The sequence below is a fragment of the Oryctolagus cuniculus genome, chromosome 11, assembly GCF_051225735.1.
Source record: "Oryctolagus cuniculus isolate XC-2025 breed Fujian yellow rabbit chromosome 11, ASM5122573v1, whole genome shotgun sequence".
NCBI lineage: Eukaryota > Metazoa > Chordata > Mammalia > Lagomorpha > Leporidae > Oryctolagus > Oryctolagus cuniculus.
This window is the reverse complement of record NC_142877.1, coordinates 94355636-94378436: the sequence shown is the minus strand read 5'-3', so window position 1 is coordinate 94378436 and position 22801 is coordinate 94355636. Positions and strand designations below refer to the sequence as shown.

The 22801-nt window shown below is 35.8% G+C and overlaps 1 pseudogene; it reads left to right on the top strand.

Annotated features, from left to right (window-relative positions):
• LOC100344056 (elongation factor 1-gamma pseudogene) overlaps positions 1 to 10874 on the top strand; it is a 48412-nt pseudogene extending 37538 nt beyond the window's left edge.
• The last annotated feature ends 11927 nt before the right edge of the window (positions 10875 to 22801 follow it).

Genomic DNA, 22801 nt, shown 5'->3' with positions numbered 1-22801 from the left:
CAAGGATTAAAAAAAAATAAGCTGCATTCCAAACTATTCCTAAAACAAATAAAGGCAAATTAGAAACATAAGCAAAGTCCTTAGTATGTGTGATTGTTGACGCTGTTTTACCAAAATAACCACAATCATATTCTAAATAGGCTAATAAGTATGGGACAATTGAGAGAGATTTATGTGGAACATGTTGTATTGTACATGTCAGAGGTTGAATATTTTATATAGAATTACACATTAACTCTATCTCTAGCCACTTATGTACAGAGCAGTTCTTCCACAGGGCAATAGCATCAGATCATATGTAGGGAAGAGAAGAGTTCCCTATGCACTGAGAATGAGTGGATATGATACTCTGATAGCACTTTAAGAGCATTATGAATGACTGAACTCTTTTCATGAGTACCTCACCTTCTGTATTTGTTCATGACTCTCTGCCCTATACTGTCCTACATGTGACTTATCCATTTGTCCATTTTTTAAATTTTATTTATTTCAAAGGCAGGGAGATAGAGTGACAGTGAGAGAGTGAGAGACAGAAAGAAATGGAGAAAGAGAGAGAGATATCTTCAGTCTACCAGTTCATTTGCCAAATGTCCCCAACAGTCAGGTGATGCCAGGCCAAAGCCAGGAATCAGTAATCCAGTCTCACATGTGAGGCAGGGATCCAATCACTTGACCATTTCCTGCTCCCCTCCAGGGTATATATTAGCAGAAAGCTAGGATAAGGAATCAAGCTGAGATGCAAAACCGGGCACACTCTATGGAATGTGGGTCTTCCAAACAGTGCCTTAACCACGGTGCCAAACGCCCATCCCCTGCACTATCCATGTCTGATATCTCCAAAGTGTCGTCACACAAGTCCTCTGTAGGTGTAGCAGATTTTACCAAGAAGTGATTGCACAGTAGCAATAATTTACAAACTGTTTAATAGAGTATTAGATGGCCCTGATACTTTGGTAACCACCACTCTCAGAAATTTCCCAGTTAACAGAGTTCCAACATCTCTATGTTGCTTTGTTGTCTCATTCTGTCTCTGTCTCTATCCCCCCTCTTCTTTCTCTCATCTCTATCTCTACCTAGTTGGTAACAGGTGAGGTTAGGCTTTTTACCCTCTCCTATTTCATGTTTTTTTTAATTCCTATAGATTTTTGAGCAGACAAATATATCCCTATGTTTTTTCTTCATTCTTCTAAGATCTTTCCAGAACATGCCCTCTGGACTCACACATCTAAAGCAGAATCACAGGGTGTTTTTCTAAACAAAGATAGTTTTTCCCTAAGGGGAGCTCTGAGCCAGCTGTTAACATTACAATTTATTTATTCTGCCACCTTTGCTTAAAGAATAAATCAATGAAGGCCTTTTGGGATTTCATCTTCAGGGAAAGGTTATATGACATGGCAGGTGTATTATAGTATAATTTTTCTTAAAGATTTTGATTGTTTTGATATATATAATCCATCTGTCCCAGTACCCAGCACCCTATTAGAGAAAAATGGATTCATTGTAACAATAGCACTTATTTATTTCATATTTATCATATATTCATGCAGTATTTATATGTGCCTACTCTCTCCAAACCTGGCTCACTCTACGTGAATCCAGATTTCATAGTTTTTTTTTTCTTTTTCACATTGTTCCTTACTGTGCTAAATGTATTCATTTGCTTCTACATGCAAATCAGGTTATCTTCTAAATAATAGACTGATGAATAGGAAATGAGATAAGGATACAAGGAACTCAGCCCTGCCCCTGGCCCGTTGCAGAAGTCAAGTCACATAGTTGGCTAATTATGGATGTAACCTATTGGAAAGGTTGATGATTCTGATTTTTCTTCATCATTTTGTTGTGCCAGTGCATGTCCTCAAAGCTGAAATCTGAATGGTTAGGAAATATTTTGGCCGCAGCCTCAGTAAACACATCTTGATGGAAACTCCACTGAGAGGAGCTGTGGAAGAGATGCCAAGAGGAAATAAATCATGCTGCTCCTGTTGGAAGAACTGGGATGCAAGGGAAAGTGAGAACTAAAGTTAAAATTTGTATGCCCACATAGTTAAGTCACTTACATGCCTATGCTTATCTCATTTCTATAGCTATACATATGATGTTTAATCAGATTTCTGTCTCTCCAGCTGAATTGGTGGCCATATCCAGGCATTACCCAATGAACAACTTAATTGCTCTATTTCCTCTGTGTGTGCACATACCACCTATTTTAACTCCAAAGCCCTAAACAATGAATTCATTCTTCTCAGAGTAATTCTGTTTTATCTTTAAATATTCCTGTGGACTCACAACCTCCAAGAACCGCTGGCTGGGGAAACACATGACACATAGTCACACTAATGCTAGTTTTAATGTGTTCCTTTTTTCAGAGTAAGCTAACTCCAACCCTGGGACATCAGGTTAGATGTTGGTTGGTGGAGGTTTTCTGCCTGACCCACCTTTGTTTGTTTTTCATAGTAAGCAGCTGTGAAACTGCCTCTCATTTCATTCTTCCCCAAAATCTCCATTGCTGATTTTAATTCCCTGCAGAGTTTTCCCTTCTTCAAGGGCTAACCTAGAGAATTCCCTGCTGCAAAGACTAAACTAGCTCTGGGAGGCAGGGCTATCCAGCTTTGTAAAAGCAGAGTGACCAATTGTGGGATGCCTGACTAAAATAATGAATTTCTCATATTTTTCCATGACAAAACAATGACTGGGGTATTTCAGAATTTTTTACATTTGTTTCTTGCAGTATAGCAGGAGAACTGTGTAGTGAATGAACCTATAATATTTCTATTTAACTTAGCACTTGCTGAAAGTTTGTGCCATAAGATGAACAAGTCCTGATTTCTTCCCAATACTTACCATCCTCTATTTTTGTTTCAGTTCAGCTTTTTATAATCTAGTCTCAAAAGACCCCTTTTGCCATACTAACCACCTCCAATGAGGACCATTCCATAAACTATATATATTAGCCATATTAAAATGTTGTAAATATACAGAGAGCTTATTCTCAATTTGCCTTTCTTGAACTTTGGTTTTGACATTTATCCAATATGTGCATAATGGTATTTTACACTTGAAGAAAGGCCTTCTGAACTATTGAAGTTACTGAAACAAAGGGCTCAGGTGTACATTTCCCACAATGTCTCTTGTATGTGTGTGCATACACACACACACACCAAGACTAAAGTTTAAATAACAAAGTTCGCATTATGCGTGTCAACCTCTCTCAAATATTATCTACAGCCCCATTTCTCAAATTACTCTGCTTCCTACAGAACTAATTTTAAAATGAATTTCCCAAAGACATCAAGGGACTTTCATCTCAGGGTGGGGATAAAGTCTAAAAATGTATTCTTGGTTCCCCAGAAAGCTGAAGAATGAAGTCTCATGTCAGCCCAGCTCAGAGTGCTAAACCAATCCCAAGTCCTCCCTGGGTGTTGATCATTCATCCCTGTGAAGCATTTCAAAGGATTTCAAGTGATAAGCTAAGAGAAAATGGATCCCAGGAAAAACACCAAAATTCAATGTTCATATCATAAATAAGAATGCTCAGTTTATAGTTTCTATTGTACTTTGAATACAGAAAGACTTTTCCTTAATTTTTTTTACCTCTATTTGTGTGTGTATGTATGTGTGTGTGCAAGGAACTCAGCCATAACAATATAAGAAATAATACATGAAGTTGTTTTTAAACTCAACATCTCAGCATTCTTGTATATAATATACCTCAAACAACTTCAAGGAATGTAAGATTCTTTAAACTTGTTGGGAAAGATGAATAAATAATCCCAAGAAGAAAATACACACACAAACACACTTACAATCAAAATTAATTATGGCATAATTACTGCACAGCTGCTCTAGAAATTTGGAGGTAGCCTGCTTTCCTCTTTGTTGATCAAATGTAATCTGATTATGCTCCATGCATGCAATATCTCTGATCCTTCAGTTTCCAAAGAGAAATTCTTATTGAAGTCCGACATTTCCATATCTACTGACTAATTACTGTAAGAATGGGGTCTGCTTTGCATGACTTTAACCTAATCCTTTCACTAATTAGATAAGGTCACAATTGGGGGTAATTGGTAAAATAAATTTCTGTGGGAGAGAAATTTATCAGAATTCTTTACTGTGGTGGTCTTTCCCCTTATGTCAACATTATAACAGCATCAGTGGAGAAGATTTTCATTTGCTACTCCATTTGTCCATCTATTCCTTTTCAGAACTTTGTTGTCATCCCTTGGGTCATTCATAGAAGTTTTTCCTTCATGTCATTGCTCATACCTCTAAGAGAATTAACTCAAATGCAGCTATTTGCATGAAATCATAAACTTTGGTCTTTTAGTTTTCCATGTTTTCTGTCTCTCCTATTTAGATGTACAACACTAATATTTGTTTGGATCTTAAAATATATGCCATACCCCCACATCAATAAAATAGCTTTTGCAATACTTTTTAAAGAATTATTGCTAATTATTATAATAATCATAGGTGAAAAATAGGATTAAGAGATATACTAAACAGATATGAATAACAGAGTAAAGGGGGGATTTGAAACTATGTGCATCTGGTCCCAAAGTTATAAATCATAACTCTTAAAGAAATATTAATGAGCATAAAACTTCTATATAATGAAAGCAGTCTACCATATCAGTAGAGAAATTAGTTGATAATAGTAACAGAATCAGAAATTTGTGGTTTTGAATGTCATTGTTTATCAAGTCATATGGAATATTAGGACCTAATCCTGACAGATTGGAATCCTACTTATAGCTATTGTTTATTAAAATCAATTAGTTAGTCTGTCCTTTTTTCCAAAAGCAAATAATTCAGATGATCCAATAGTCCTTTTAAGATGGCTTGTTGTATCAGCAGGAAGTCTTATCACATTAGATTTTAACCACAGACACTTTCCTGGAAATAACTATGGAATGAATTGCTTTCCAAAGGATTTTTGCATAATTTTAATTTGCCTTTTTTATTGCTATTAATGGACCATCTGTACCTGTGGTTTTCTATGAAATTTAAAAAGAACATACTGAGCAAGTCTTGCAATTTAAAATGCAGAAACATATAATTAAATAAGCCATGTCAAGTGGAATAAAAAAGTATATTGATTAGTTCTAAAAATAAGTACAAATGTGAAAATTAACATTTAGAATAGATGTAGAAAAAGTTGACATAACAAAAACTAATTTGACTAGACTACCTAGTGGTTAATATGCATTTTTTCTAGTTTGAACTCAATTGGTGAAGCATGAAGAGATAGAAACAATAAAAATGTTAAATTCCAAATCCAATAAATTTCTTTCTAATTCCATTGAAGTTCAAAATACAGAATAACTCAAATCACATGGACTAAACTAAATTATCACCTGATTGCTTGTTCTCTTTGGAAATTTGATGAAATTTTATTGAAAATTTAATAGTATAATCGAAATCTTGAGTGACAACCTGTGATTCTTTCCAACATGTCATAATTTTAATTCATGCACCATTCTTTTCTCATTTTAGGCAATTAGATACAGCCCTCAAATTTCAGTCATTCGTTCATTCACATATAACAATTCACATTACATTGCCCCAAAGTTAATTACACGGTGATCCTGGTTGCTAGTAATGTCAGGAAATAGAAGGAAATTTCAAAAAAGTTTATGGGAAATGAAATTAAAAGATAATTTTATTTTGGTGTAAAATTTTTTGAAAGCCGTGAATAGTTTTTTAACAATATGCATTTTCCATGAACTTTTGAGAGACATTCCGCACCCTCTAAGGGCTTAAGTATACAAGCATTGTTAATAAAAGAGATAAAAACAGAATAGTCATAGGGGATTGTTTACAACAGGCTTCTGCTTTGCATATTCATTTTTTGCACAAATGGAGCATATTCATCATTCACAATGGAGTCACTCACACCCCATACATTTTCTACATCCAGTTTAAGTCCAGAATCTCTTACCAATATGTGTTTTTCTTTTATAAACTAAGAGACATGTTATCTTTCCCTCTCATCTCACTCATTAATTTATAATGATGGAATTAAAAATATTCATTCATACAGATAAAAATAGAAAATGTAAAGTGCCCATTGTACCGGGACTTTGTACTATGCCAGTGTTTGAATAATTCACCCTAGATTTCGTTTCTTTGGATGATGCCTTTGATCATTTCCTTCCATGACTTCTAGAAATCTCTGAAAGTTTTCCTTGGCATGTTATACATTCTGGCTAAGTTTTAGGAAATGTACTATGTTTTGGGGCTGCATAATTTTCTTTTATCTTTTTTAATTGCTTTTAATTAAGATAAAAAATTTTATGTAATTAATATATATACCGATCTAGAAATATAATGGTATTTCCTATGAAACCTTCCCTCCAGCCCACATTCTCACACTTCATCCTTCTTCTTTCTTTTTCCCTCTCTTAATTTCTACAATTATCTACTTTCAGCTTACTTTGTACTCATAAGATAAATCCTACACTAAATAAAGAGTTAAACAAATAGTAAGAAAAAAACAGTTTCTCAACCATAGAGATAAGGCCTTAAAACTGTCATAAAATCTAAAAATGTCAATTTCATTCATACACATTACCTTTTTGGTACTCTATTAGTTACTACTAAATTATCACCTGATTGCTTGTTCTCTTTGGAAATTTGATGACATTTTATTGAAAATTTAATAGTATAATCAAAATCTTGGAAGATTAGGGAAGACATATAGCATCTCTCTGTGACTGGCTTATTTCACTAGTATAATGGTTTCCAGTTGCAACCATTTTATTGCAAAAGACAAGATTTCATTCAATTATGGCATAGTAGTATTTCATACTATATACATACCACAATTTCTTTATACAGTCATCAGTTGATGGACATCTGGGTTGATTGCATTTCTTAATCATTGTGAATTGAGAAGCAATATATGTAAAAGTATAGAAAAGTCTTTCTTATGCTGATTTCACTTCTTTTGGGTAAATCCCCAAGACTGGGATTTCTGGGTCATATGGTAGATATATTTTCAGATTTCTGAGGTATCTCCATACTGTTTTCCACAATGGCTGTACCAGTTTACATTCCCACCAGTGTGGATAAAGTACCTTTTCCCCACAGCCTCACCAGCATTTATTGTTTGTTGATTTCTGTATGAGAGCCATTCTAACTGGATTGAGGTGAAACCTCATTATGGTTTTGATTTACGTTTCCCTGGTGGCTAGTGATCCTAATCATTTTTTCATATGTCTGTTTGCCATTTGAATTTCCTCTTTTGAAAAATGCCTGTTCAAGTCATTTGCCCACTTCTTAACTGGATTGTTTATTTTAGTATTGTTGAGTTTCTTGAGCCCTTTGTAGATTCTGGACATTAATCCTTTATCAGTTTCACAGTTTGTAAATATGTTCTCCCATTCTGATGGTTGCCTCTTCACTTTGCTGAGTATTTCCTTCGCAGCACAGAAGCTTATTAGCTTGATGTAACCCCACTTGTATATTTTGACTTTGATTGTCTGTGTTTCTGAGGTATTTTTCAAGAAGTCTTTGCCTAAGCCAGTGTCTTGCAGAGTTTCTCCAATGTTTATCTCTAGTAATTTGATGATGTCAGGTCATAGATTTAGATCCTTAATCCATTTCAGTTGACTTTTGTGTAAGGTGTAAGGTAGGGGTCTTGTTTCATACTTCTATATGCAGAGATCCAATTTTCCCAGCATCATTTGTTGAAGAAACTGTCCTTTCACCAAAGATTCATTTTAGCTCCTTTGTCAAAGATTAGTTAGTGTAGATGCACGGATTGATTTCTGGAATATCTATTCTGTTCCTTTGATCTACTTATCTCTTTTTGTGCCATTACTAGGCTGTTTTTTATTATAACTGTCCTGTAGTATGCCTTGAAATCTGGTATTGTGATGCCTCTGGCTTTACTTTTGTTGTTTAAGATTGCTTTAGCTATTTGGCGTCTCTTGTGTTTTCATATGAATTTTAGCATCATTTTTCTATATCTGAGAAGAATGTCACTGGTATTTTAATTGGGTTCACATTGTATCTGTAAATTGCTTTTGGTAGTATGGACATTTTTAAGGACATTAATTCTTCCATTCCATGAACATGGAAGATTTTCCCATTTGCTTATGTCTTTTATTTCCTTTTTTAATGTTTTATAATTTTCATTGTGAGGATCTTTTACCTCCTTGGTTAAATTTATTCCAAGGTTTTTGTTTTGTTGTTTTTTTTTTAACTGTTGTGAATGGGATTTACCTATGAATTTCTTTCTCAGCCATGGCATTGTCTTTGTAAACAAAGGTTATTGATTTTTGTGTGTTAATTTTATATCCTGCCATTTACCAAACTCTTTTATGAGTTGCAATAGTCTTTTAGTGGAGTCTTTTGGTTCTTCTATATATAGAATCATGTCATCTTCAAATAAGGATAATTTGATTTCCTCCTTTATTGACTAGCAATGATTTAAATAGGCACATTTAAAAATATTTTCTTGCAATAGCCAGGACTGAGTCAGGTCAAAGCCAGGATTCAGCAAAGCCGGGATTCAGGAACTGAGTACTGGTCTATCATGTGGGTGAAAGGAAAGCAATTACCTAAGTATAATCTGCTGCCTCCCAGATGGCTCATTAGCAGAAAGCTCGAATGGAGTGCTAAGTCAACACTCAAAACCAGGCACCCAGAAGTGACTTAACCATTGCACCAGACAGATGTGACAGACACTTAACACCTATCATAATTTTGTGTGATCTTTGTGACAGAGCAGAGCTCTGATCATTTGACTAAGAAGTACAAATGGAAGACTTTTGAGAGAGTTTCTGAGCAAAAGCTTTTTTATACTGATGGAGAAACACAAGCAAAGGATTTCCTATATATAAGAAGTTTCAACTTTGGTCAAGTTTGGAGTTCAGCCTTCTGTTAGACTCAGACTTCTTGGACAAGGTCTATTCTTTTCTATATCTATTTGCTCAGTGGCAATCATTAATCAAGCTTTTCTCTCTTAGACTGTTTGGCTAAAATTATCAAGGGCAGTTAACATAGACACCACTCAGCCTTTTGTTAATAATCTTTACAGCAACCAAATTCAGAGGCATAAACTTCCTCTCATTACAGCCAACAGTTTTACTAAATATTCTGACACGCCATAGCAAAAGTCATAGCTTCCCAGCCTGCAGTGGTCATGTCCTTGTACTCTGCAACTCAACTGCTAGGCAATGTCATGTATATTTTCTGGTAATATGTTCGTTAGTACCAAGTTGTTTATTTGCTGAAACATACACTAAGTATCATAAAGAAACTTCAAAACACAGGACCTTAAAATAGATGGACTATTATCTCTGTCTTATGATAAGTGTGTGGTCCCTAAGAGTGTTGCTTGACCAGTTGGCTATATCATCTTCAACATGTGGCTTCCATCTTTGGATCTAAGATCTGCTACAGCTGCTGTTCTTGGCCAAGATCATGAGAAACTAGAATGTATTAGGCCAGCAGCTTTAACTCTAAGGAAATAATTTAGAAACTGCACATAGTTTTACAGTACCCTAATGGTGCAAATATAGTCAGTGATCATAAAGGAGGATAAGAAAACTTTTTTTTTTCTTAACAACCATATATCTTGGTCAGCAAAGTAAATTCAGACAAAGAAATGTAGATAATAAACCTTGGAGGACATAACTTCTTTAGCATCATTTTTGAAAAAAAATAACAAATGCCTATTAAAACCTAAATTTGGCTTTCTTTGTGGAATCACCATGGCACAGTGCTCAGTACAGTGGAGCTCAGGTCCATGTGCTTTCTCCACCACCAAACTTCCACTTTGGCGAAACCAACGATACCCCTGAATTTCTCTGCAAATTTCCTGCTGGCAAGGTTTCAGTATTTGAGAATGATGATGGATGCTGTGTGTTCAAGAGCAATGCCATCGCCTACTATCTGAGCAATGAGGAGCTGCAGGGAAGTACTCCAGAGGTGGTGCAGTGAGTTTTGCTGACAGTGACAATGCTTCTAGCCAGTACTTGGGTACCCCATATCTAAGACACCATGAATCATAACAACCAGGACACTGAGCATACAAAGGAGGAGGGGAGGCAAATTCTGGGGCTACTGGATGCTCTTGTCAAGGTGAACACTTTCTGGTGTGTGAAAAAGTGACATTGGCTGACATCACAGTTGTCCACACCCTGTTGTGGCTCTATATACAGGTATTGGAGCTTTCATTCTGGCAAGGTTTACCTAATATCAACTGTGGGTTCCTCAACTACATTACGTAACCCTGTTCTTGACTGTCTTGGGAGAGGTGAAACCATTTGAGAGGATAGCCTAATTTGATGCTAAAAAGTTTGCAGAGAGCCAGACTAAAAAGGATGCCCCACAGAAATAGAGGGGAACATAGGAAGAGAAGCAGAAGCCCCAGCCTCACCAGAAAGAGGTGAACAAGACAGCTTCCTCATATAAGTGGGCACTAATGGGTGAACCCAGGGCAAAGGATGCCTTTACTGCCTAAGAGCACCTTTGTGTTGTATGCATTTAATCGCAAGCACTCCAACAATGACACACTCTCTACGGTGCTGCTGTATTTTGGGAGCACTTTGGAAAGGATGGTTGATCCCTGTAGTGTGCGAAGTACTATTTCCCTAAAGAATTCACATGCAAACATTCAGGAGTTACAACCTCATCACTTGACTGTTCCAAGGCTCTTCTGGAATTGGGTCTTCTGAGGCACAAGAACTTGAGTCCACATTGGCAGTTAGACTATGAATCATAGGAAATATGAATATGAATCCATGAAACTGGATCCTAGCAGTGAAGAGACACAGACACTGATTCAGGAGTACTTTTTATGAGAGAAAACTTCCAAAAATGTGAGCAAAGCCTTCAGGCAGGCCAAAGTCTTCAAGTGAACATGTCTTGCCATAACCTAGATGTCTGTATTGGCCCTTTAGGGAGATGAGAATCATTAAAAGAAATTGAACATTAAAAAAATCTAAATATGTGGGTTTATACAATATTTTGATTGTCTAATGAGTTTTTTCATTCCAATTAATATATTTTTAGTTTCATTTATTTATTTGAGAGACAGAGAAAGATACCCCACCCATTTTTTTAGTTCCCAAATTCCTGCAGGCTAGTCAAACACCAAACTGAATCTAAGAGGCAGGAACTCAATCCAGGGCTCCCACATGGAGAGCAGAGACCCAACTACTTGAGCTATCAGCTGCCACCTCTAAGCCTGTGCATTAGCAGGATGCTGGAATCAAAGGCTGAGACAGAACTCAAACTCAGGCATTCTGATACTGGATTCAGGCATCCCAAGCAGCATCTTAATGCTAAGTCAAACATCCATCTCCTAAGTCATTTTTTAGCGTGGAAAATATTTTCTCTTCTTAATGGTGAAGGACTTCATATTTACATCAATTATTTTAAAATAAGTACGAAGACTGCTTCTTTAGCCACACACAATGTTTTTCTTTCTATAATTTGGCTTTTTGTAAGGCAACTAATGTAAAGCATTTGCAAATATTAAAAACTTCAGTTTTTTTCCTGTCAATTATCTTCAGACACATAAATGTGCAAATTTCCAAAGACACAGTAATTAGTTTTTAAAACAAGTTGTACTTTTTGATTACTAGAGGACTGTTATTGAACAACTATTAAAGTGGCTAATGATTTCTATTCTCATTTTTTCCTTCTGAACTTAATCCAACCATGATACATATATACTTCATTTAGAATGTTTCTTGTAAATTTATTTTCAGTTCTAGGATTAGTTAATAGCTGTTAGCTATTTGAGTTCAAGTTTCTATTTCCATCTACTGGACCTCCTGTGGATTTCTCTATCATAAACAATCTTTATTAACCTAGCAAAGTAATGACACTTCGTAGAATAACTCCTTCACTTATCTTCTTAGATTTTCTATCATTCACGGCAGTGATTTTAGAACTGAGGTCTACAGTGCTCTGTAAAGACGCCAAGGCAGGAGATAGATGAGGGGCTGGAGCTCTGTAAATCCACTTCAGAGACAAAGCCCAACACTTACTTTCATCACATATTAGAGCTTTTCTTAATATTTGCTTTAAAATTAGAGATCTATGAAGTTCTGTGCTATTATTTCAACTCCTACAATTAGCCTCTTTTCATGGAAAAAATAGAAAGAGGAAAAGAGCCAAATGGAGCTTCCTGTGTTAGGAGCACAAATAACTCTCCTCTAAAAAGTTCTCTCCAAACAAAAATACAAAGTTAATTTTCCATGCTGCTCATTAAGAATTAAACATGAAAACAAATGTTTAATATCCAAGATTCTTCTTGCTGAAAGTTTTCTATCTGAGGCTGGATAAGCCATTGTTACCTGATCAGGTGCATCATTAGAGCAGAACAAATGGGTTAATATTTGCATTGCCATGATACCACTGAATAATGTCTAACTAACAGAAAAGTCTTGTTAATTTTTTTTAAAGATTTGTTTTATTTATTTGAACGAGAGTTAGAAAGAGAGAGAGGTCTTCTATCCACTGGTTCACTCTCCAAATGGCTGCAACGACTGGAGCTGAGGAGTTCTGAAGCCAGGAGCTTCTTCCAGGTCTCTCACATGGATGCAGGGGCCCAAGGACTTGGGCCATCCTCTGCTGCTTTCCTAGGCACGTTAGTAGGAACTGGATTGGAAGTGCAACAGCCAGGAGCAGCCTTTAGGGGACACCAGCCCTGCAGGTTGAGACTGAAACAGTCCCCAAATCTCACTAATTATAATTGAAAAGTCAAAACACTAAGTAGTTTCCTTGGTACTCTATTGAAATTATCACCTTGACTTACAGCCTATCCTGATTTTTTAAAATGCTGTAAAAATAGTATCGTTCCCCATGTGGACAAGAACAATTTCATATTTTACTAGCCTTGAAATATCAATTTAATACACTCCTTTAAAAATATCTTGTAGAAGTGTTTCCATTTTGACCTCTAATATTTCAGTATGTCATTATAATGAATAAAGATTAAAAACCATTGGTGCCTTTTAGTTTTATCTTGAACTCAAATCCCAGAAAAAAACTCATAATTACTCCTTCCTGATTTACAGGATGCCTATCTAATGAACATGCATTATTAAATCTTCTTCTTAGTTCGTCCCTATATGGCAAGATAAGAGATGTTAAGGAAGTAAATAAAAAGGTTGTGCTTCTGAAGTTTTAGAATATTTATATCAAAAAATGGAATCATTTGAGCTAGTATTTTCCTTAGTAATTATTGCATAGATGGAGACATATGGGAGAGGTGAAAGAGTGGTAGATAGAATGACAGGATCCTGATAGTCCATTCTTCAATGAGGGTGCTTCCAAAAATTGATGGAAAATGGAATTAAAAGATAGATTTATTTTGATGCAAAAAAATTAACCTATGTATACAGGAGTCTTCAAAAAGTTCATGAAAATGTATTATAAAACAATTATGCATGGATTTACAGCGTTTTACAACATAATAAACACTGTTTAACTCCATTTTCCACTAATTTTTTTAAAAAAATATTGATTTATTTATTTGAAAGTCAGATACTGAGAGAGAGAAGGAGAGGCAGAGAGGTCTTCCATCTGCTGGTTCACTCCCCCATTGGCCGCAGCGGCCAGAGCTGAGCCCATCTGAAATCAGGAGCTAGGAGCCTCCTATGCCAGTGCCCATATGGGATGCTGGCACTGCAGGTGGAGGCTTTACCCACTACGCCACAGCGCCGGCCCCTCCACTAATTGTTTAAATATTCTTTTATTCATCAGAAATAACCTTCAGCATCCTCGTCTCTAAAGCAATCAAATGGTCCAAACCATCTCCACATTCAGCACTTTACACTAAGTGCTCGAATAAAAATATTTAAAATCCAATTACTTGAAATATCAAACTTTAAGACAGGAAAAGTATCAGAGAACCTCCATGATCTTTATTCTTGATATAAATTGAGCATTTCAGATTTCTGTTATGTTAATCTTTTAATATAAAACCTAACACTTATACTTACCTAAATGTCTAGAATTCTATCAAAGGAAGGCAAACTGTGCACAATTTTCTTTTTCTAAACAACAGATCTGGGGCAGGTGCTGTGGCATAGTGGGTAAAGCTGATGCCTGCAGTGCTGGCATCCCATATGGGGGCCGGTTAGAGTCCCGGCTGCTCCACTTCTGATCCAACTCTCTGGTATGGCCTGAGAAAGCAGTAGAAGATGGCCCAAGTCCTCCTTGGGCCCCTGCACTCATGTGGGAGACCTGGAAGAAGTTCCTGGCTCCTGGCTTCAGATTGACACACCTCTGGCCCTTGCAGCCAATGGGGAGTGAACCAGCGGATGGAAGAACTCTCTCTTTCTCTCTCTTTCTCTCTGCCTCTCCTTCTCTCTGTGTGTAAATAAATAAATCTTTTAAAAAAAATAAATAAACAACAGATCTTGAAAAGTTAATGAAAATTGTTGGTTGAGATGGGTCATGTTTTGCTTTAATTTGTTCTATTAAATGAATATTAAAGGAGAAATGGAGACTTAATCTTACTCATTCTTAAGACTGCATATGTCAAATTATATTTTTAAAGTAGTACATACACTTTTAAATATACAAGGCCACTTTCTCCTTTAGAATGGATATGGCTGATTAAATGACACTTTTTTGGGTAATCTTCAGAGGACAGTTATTTAGCATTGTTCAATCATAGTTTTTCTTTTCTTTTTTTTATTTTAAAGATTTATTTTATTTATTTGCAATACAGAGTTACAGAGAGAGTTAGAGAAAGAGGGAGAGGTCTTCTACCCGCTGGTTCACTCTCCAGATGGCGCAATAGCCGGAACTGCGCTGATTCAGCACCAGGAGCCAGGAGATTCTTCCAGGTCTCCCATGTGGGTGCAGGGGCCCAAGGACTTGGGCCATCTTCCACTGCTAGGCTAGGCCATAGCAGAGAGCTGGATTGGAAGAGGCGCAGCCAGGACTAGAACCAGCGCTCATATGGGATGCCAGCGCTTCAGGCCAGGGCTTTAACCCACTGCGCCAGAGCTCCAGCCCCCGATCATAGTTTCACTGGGTGTTTACATTAAAGAGATATTTTCAAACTCCACCAAATGCATGTCTCCATAATATTCAGGAGGTGAGGCACCTGACACAGAGGCTAGAAAAGGCTTTAGGCATTTGTTTTACTATTAATTTCTGAGGCCTCCTGGAAAGCATTCTGGAATAGTTGGAGAAGGTTTTCGACTATAACCATATGTTCCTTGGAAGCAGCCCAGTGCCGCTGCTCAGCATTGATTAAAATGGTAACTAGGACTTAGACTTGCTTGGTTTTTAATTCGGTCTATGTTCACTTATTCGATAGAAAGAAATATATAGAACCAACATTTTCAAAAAAAATAATGCAAAAGAATGGCAAAAAAAGGTTTTATTGTGATTTTTCTAAAATGATAAATACAGCTTTGAACTGCTACCTGGAATGAACTCATTGTATATAGAAAAATACGCAGGTTTCTCTCAAAAGTGTATTTCTACCTTCACTGTCAATTGTGTGTATCATTTCTCTTATTAAATGCAATGACTTAGAACTTATCTGTATTTCTACCATAAATTTATAGGCATAAATAAACATAAGCCATATATTTATATAGCTTTATATTAAGGCCTGTCTGGATTTGTAAAGGTAAAGAACACTGGGTTAAAATTATTTGCATGTATGAAACAAAAGAAAAGCACAACAATCAAAGCTGTGTCTATTCATTGCAGTATATAAATGAGTTCAGAATCCCTTACAGTACACACTAAAGCTCAGCACATTCTATAATCACTGTTTTGAGAGTGTAAATTTTGTCTGCAGAAAGCATAGTTTAACTAATTTTACCCTGTTATATTTGTCTTTCTCAATTCAGTTTGTCCCAAAATTTATATAGCAGAATGATTATATTTCTCATACAATTACAAATGTAGATAGTGCTGTGGTGATTTCTGACAAAGCAGTTTTGAAGTATGCTTAGTGGAAAGGCTGCAGACTTATTCTGTTTGCTTTAATTCACCATAGTTACAAGGACAAATTACATGGTCTCCAAGAGCTTCAGCTTCTTATTCTGTAAAATAGGTTGTTGTATAAAGTTAAAAAAGAGAATATATGTAAGACATTTATCTCAAACTAGAAAAAGGGAAAGTTCTCTTAGAGCCACTCTTCCCAGTCCAATAGCTGTGTCTGGTGAATTAAAATGCTTACATCTAAAATCTTTCAGAAATAAATAAGAAGGGAACTATTTGGAACGTCATTTAAAGCATTAGGTACTATATAAGTACCTAAAATAGAGGCATGTAAAAAGTGTTCAAACACTATCTGATTGGCAGAAAGCGATGATGTTGAATGTGGATCCAAGAAGCTACATTCACATGGGAGATTTGTATTCATATAGGGTATTGGAATCACCCTGCGCTAGAGCAGAGGAGGGCCCCATTCTAGCTTTTCCAGGCAATACTTCTCAAGAACCTATGTATTTCTGAAGATCTCTGTAAAATCATACCAGATAGTCACTGTATAATTGTTTGAAATAAAAATGGATGAGAATTGTATTAGCTTTTACCACTACAATGCAGTACCTGAGGAAGTTAGGTATTGCTTTGACTGACAGTCTTGGAGTTTCACAGTGCAAGATTGGGCAGTCCTATTGGTTTGGCAATCTGGTGATGATATTCCTGCTGGTAGGACACTAAGGCAGTATGGAACATATGTATGTGTCTATGTCTATACAGTCTAGTATAAAGCCAATAGGGTTTAATCATGAGAGCTTCATCTTAGATCAATTCCAATCTAATCACATCTCAAAGGCCCCACCTCCAAATACCATAACTGGATTATGTTTCCAACTTCTTAATACCATTAACGTTAGACTTTGGGTCCAAACTTAACACACAAGCTTTTGGAGGACATCTGAGATCCAAACTAATATTCAAACCATAGCAATGATAAAGAAGATGTAAACTTTACTAGAGGTAGCCACTAGTATATTTTTCTCTTTTCTCAATGAGCACATGTACACATATAATTGAGCTCCCTCTATAGACAACATTATAATCTACTCTTTATCATACCATCAAATAATTTGTAAAAATATAATTAATTGTTATATAATCATCCATGAATTCAAATTGCAATATGTTGGGTCTGTACCCTACCACAAGAAATAAAATTGTTCTCACCTTTTTCCTTATGTAAAATAATAGCATGATCAATATTGTGCACAAATTCTTTTTGTACTATGGTTATTTGCATTCTTGGAGATTCTTAGAAATCACCTAGTCAAAGGATTTAAATATTGTTAAGACTATCGACAAATATTTACATGTCTTGTGTATGTAATAAAGGATCCTAAATTTTCACTGATGCTGAAACATTGTCTCATTGACAGTATTTAGAATATTCATCTTTCAGGCCAGCGCTGCGGCTCACCAGGCTAATCCTCCGCCTTGCGGCACCAGCACACCGGGTTCTAGTCCCGGTCGGGGCGCCGGATTCTGTCCCGGTTGCCCCTCTTCCAGGCCAGCTCTCTGCTGTGGCCAGGGAGTGCTTGGGCCCTGCACCCCATGGGAGACCAGATAAGTACCTGGCTCCTGCCATCGGATCAGTGGGGTGTGCCGGCTGCAGCGTGCCGGCAGTGCCGGCCATTGGAGGGTGAACCAACAGCAAAAGGAAGACCTTTCTCTCTGTCTCTCTCTCTCACTGTCCACTCTGCCTGTCAAAAAAAATTAAAAAAATTAAAAAAAGAATATTCATCTTTCTATCTACTCATGAGAGTTGACTGTTATCATCATATACACATCCTCAAATATATATACACTCCCCCACAAACACATTTATACTTGTAAGGATAACTTTTTATAGCTTATTTATTCAAGTAACTACAACATTCTTTGTTTTTCTTCCTAATATTTAATTTTACTAAATACAGCAAATTTTTCTTAGAAATAAGTAAACACAGCCTGGTAGCATCATTCAATATGATATAAAACCTAAATTTTATTTCTAATACTTGTTTAGAACTATGCTTTCTCATATCAGTAGATGCCTGAGGCTATCAATATAGTGAGTTGTGTTCCTCAATGAGTTCTAATGCAAATTTTACTTCTACTAGAATTTTCTTGTCAAATTAAGCAAAATAGAAGCAGCAATAAAATTACTATGTAAATTAGTATAATGAGAATTAAATTAAGCTTTTGTAATATTGACAGTGAAAATACTCCATTCATTGCAAAACAGAAGACCTTAATAATAAAGATTTCAAGGGATAAGACTAATGCATTCTTACTCAAAGCTAATTATATTTAAATATGTTTATATAACATTATAGGAGTCTATATTTCTGGAAACCTAATTTAATCCAAGTATGTTTGTTCTCATAGAGTGGGAATGGGGCAAATTCATAGGGATTTAAATCCTTGTTTGGTTACTCATTGTCTTTGTGAATGTGGTCAAGTTACTTAATCTATGATCTTGCAATTTCTCATCCTGTAAATGATTATGAGAATGCCTGCTTCTTGCAGTTAGTGAAAGGATAAGATTTTTAAAGTGCATGTACACATATCTTGGACATTGAAAGTATTAATAATGCCATTTTACATATGATATTTAAATGTTTATGAAGTAGTAATTGCACCACTTTGGAGTAGAATTCTTTAAGTAAAAATCTTTCTATTATTCTATAGGCTAACATTTCCCGAAATATTTATTCTTCAGAAATTCCATTCCTGAACCATTTTTCAAAAACTATAAATTTCACGTCTTTCCCCAAACCTTAATTTTGCTGGTTTTATTTTTTCCTATTTTCTTGAACTAATTACTTGGTTTCTGAAGACTTCAGTACTTGGCAAGTTTCCATCAACTTTTAGGAAGAAATATATAATATTTACAGAAAAATCAAAAAATATTTGTAAAACTTTCTGGCTCCTGATTTTTTACTCCCGTGTTGTTTCAGCACAGAGTGCTTGCCAGTCTCTCTTCAAGGCTGCATTGGGAAGATTTAACACACAGACTGCTTTCACTGCAAGTGAATGATCTACAAAAGCATAATTCTGTTTTATAAATGTGCCCATTATTTTAGAAAAATGAAGGCTTTATTTTCTTGCAGACTCTTTATTCTACTTTGTATATTTTTTTTACTAATCTTAAAACATTTTAAAATCAAGTTTTGATTTCACAACAGTTGTATATGTTCTCAACAAAAATTGTGAAGTAGTAACAAAGAGTTACCTTACACTCAATACATTCCCTCTCTTATTTTTGATATCTTATAGTAGTATGTTGTATGTGTCACACTTAATAAACCAAACCCAGCTTCCATCATTCCCAGCATTTTATATTGTAAGTTGTGTCTTCACAAAGTTATCTCTTTCCCTGGCAAGTTGTAGAATCCCAATCACTTATGTGTTCAAATAGACTTTAAAAATGCACACTTTATAGATTGTTTTGTAGACTTAAGATTTTCTCAATTGTATCCACTTACACAAAAATTTAAATGATTTCCTTTGCTAAGATATCATGGAGAAAATACACTTAAAAATAGAAAACATTTTGTACAAAGATCATGAGCAATGTTCGGATTCTTCCACTCGATACTTGTGATCGCTTATTCTTTCTTCTCGCTTCTAATCTCCTGACACAAACGCAGTCTTGCCATTTTCAGTTACTTTAGAGTTCTTTCACATCCAGGCTACCAAGCTTTCCTGAGTGGAAGTTTGGTCCCTTGCAAATCCATGGTAAAAGAATATCCTTTGTGAGCACCAATTAAAATATGAGAAAGAACAGATTGACTAAAAGAAGCTTAAATTGCAGCTGGAGGGAATTATATGAGACAAAGAAAATGTCTTTAACCTAAGTGTTGTTAGTCTTTGAAATAGGCTTTATGGAATATGTCACTTTAAAAAAATAAGTATTTCAGCAAATCTTAGGAAAATGATTTAAATGGCCTTCATTTTTATCAGTGAATAATAAATATTAATGAATGAGTGTCCCAGTTTCTGTTTCATTTATTCAAAGCCCAGTTTAATTTGCAGCTGGTTAACTGAATATTACAATTTTTTTTGCATCACTGCTAGGAGCAGTAACCTGTTTTGAGCTGTAACAATATGGTCTATGCAAACCTCTCTCATTTTCTCTTTGGAAGTTACAGTTGCACATGTATTACCAATCCTACTCTCCTACAGAAATTCTGCAGTGGTAGTCATGTTTTGAGGGCTTTATTCCTTACTAATTACACATCTGCCGATCAATTTACTCTGTGATTTCGTTTTGTAAACTATAAGGCTCTAAATAGTTGAACACCACAGTATACCAGATTATCATCAATGAACACATTTTCAAATTTTTAAAAAACAGGATAATTGAAAGAAGTGGTGAGAAGGCAAATCAATAATCAGTGATCAGTCCTAAGGTAATATCTAGAAAAAAAATAGGAAAAACACCATTTTCTTTGTATGAAATTGTTAAAGACAAGTGACTTAGAAATAAATCCATTATATTGGGGCCAGAACTGTGGCATAGTGGATAAAACTTCCAGCGCCCCATATGGGCACTGGTTCAAGTCCCAGCTGCTCCTCTTCCAATCCAGCTCTCTGCTATGGCCTGGGAAAACTGCAGAAGATGGAACAAGTCCTTGGGCCCCTGCACCCACGTGGGAGACCTGGAAGAAGCTCCTGGCTCCTGGCTTTGTGTTGGCCCAGCTCTGGCTGTTGTGGCCGTTTGAGGAATGAACCAGCAGATGGAAGACTTTTCTCTCTGTCTATCCCTCTCTGTAACTCTACCTCTTAAATAAATAAATAAATAAATAAAATGAGCTAAATCCATTATGGAATTATAAAAGAATTTCTATGAAGCTGAACAGCCCAGATACTTAAAAAAAAAAAAAAAACTAGATAGTGAAATAAGAGAGGAAATTTTTACATTTCCAAATATCCTTATGTAAGAAGAACTGAGGAAGTGTTATTTAAAAGTTATTTCTTTTCCTCACACTGTAAAACCTTTATGCATTCGTGATCCTTATTAGATAGCCATTATTTAAATCAAGCAAGCTAGGTCATTGTATATTGGAACAGAATATCAAAAAGTTGGTGGATTAAATTGTAGACATTTATTGTCTCAAAATTCTTGTATAAACAGTTCATTTTCTGTTGGTTCAATAGAATGCCTGAGGCCACAAACTTGAAAAGAAAATAGGCTTATAGCTCAAAGTTTTGGATGCTGAAAATCCAGGATCAGATTGGCTCCTACAACTTGACCTCTGCTGAGGGCCCCTTATCTATGTCACAGTGTGGTTGGCATCGTGGTGTGTGAACATATGAGAGGAAGAGATTACAAAGGAGACAGAAAGTTAGGGAGCAGGGCAAATCCAGTCTTGCTCTTTTTTTTTTTTTTTATTTACTTTTTTATTTTTTTTTGACAGGCAGAGTTAGAGAGAGAGACAGAGAGAAAAGTCTTCCTTCCGTTGGTTCACCCCCTAAATGGCCAGTACGGCCGGCGTTCCGTGCAGATCCGAAGCCAGGAGCCAGGTGCTTCCTCCTGGTCTCCCATGCGGGTGCAGGGCCCAAGCACTTGGGCCATCCTCCACTGACTTTCTGGGCCACAGCAGAGAGCTGGACTGGAAGAGGGGCAACCGGGACAGAATCCAGCGCTCCAACCAGTCTTGCTCTTTTTGTAACAACTCACTTCCATGAGATTACTCTGCCAGAAATGAGCGTCAATCCCTTCTGAGGGCAATGCGCCAAATAACCTCGTTATCTTCCATCAGGTCGTGCTTCTGAAAGGTTCCACCTTCTCCCAATATTGTTTTAGCGGGGACCAAGCTTCCACCATATGAATCTTTGGGGAGAAACTCAAGGAGACTAAAAGTCCATGGTTAAGGTGTTGGCAGGTTCATTGGCATCTGAGAGCTATGAAGAAAAATCTGTTTTGTGCTTCTTTCCTAGATTCTGCTGGTACGCTGAGCATCTGTGGCATTGCTTGGCTAATAGAAGCACCATCACAGTCTCAGCCCCAGTGCTCTCAGGATATTCTCTGTATATTCACACAATTTATCCCTTTATAACACTATTTAAAGTTTTTATATTTGATCAATAAAAAATCACATCTATTTATAGATTACAAATATGATGTTATGATATTTGTAGACCCAAAATACTAGATTAAGGACTCATGTTAATTCAAATTATTCAATTTCCAAATAAGTTTGCATTCAGTGGACTCCAACATTTGAGAAGAAACATTCCATCTATAACAATGAGTTTCCCATGTTTCCATTTTTCTTGCATTTCTTTATGTTCTACCTTTAAATAATATTTCATAAAAAGATATTTCAATTGTACAGACCAAAGTAGATAACACCATTAATAACTATATCCTCAATTTACCTTCAATAAATGTAAGATTAAACCATATTTGCTACAGATAGTTCTAAAAATGAACATCATAGATACAGTATATCTACCCCCATTGCATATTTTCTACTCTACACTAACTCAATGAAAATTATTAATTTGATGTCTATTATTTCAAAGGTTGTTTGGATACATACCCAAATTGTACAGTGCACATTATATTTCTATTCTTTTCATGTTTGGTCTTCAGATAATGATTTCAAATCAATTATACTGTTCTTGATAATTCTAGTCCTTTTCTAACCATGACAAAGGTCTTATCATGCTTTATCTGTTAAACAGTAAATAATCATCTTGTTTATAATGCTGGGTTTGTTCTTTTGAAAACAGTAGTTATTAAGTCAATAGTTAATTGAACCTATCAAAATATTTGTCAAACTCTATGTTCCATATTGTTTCTTCTTTCTCATATGTTACCTCTGGA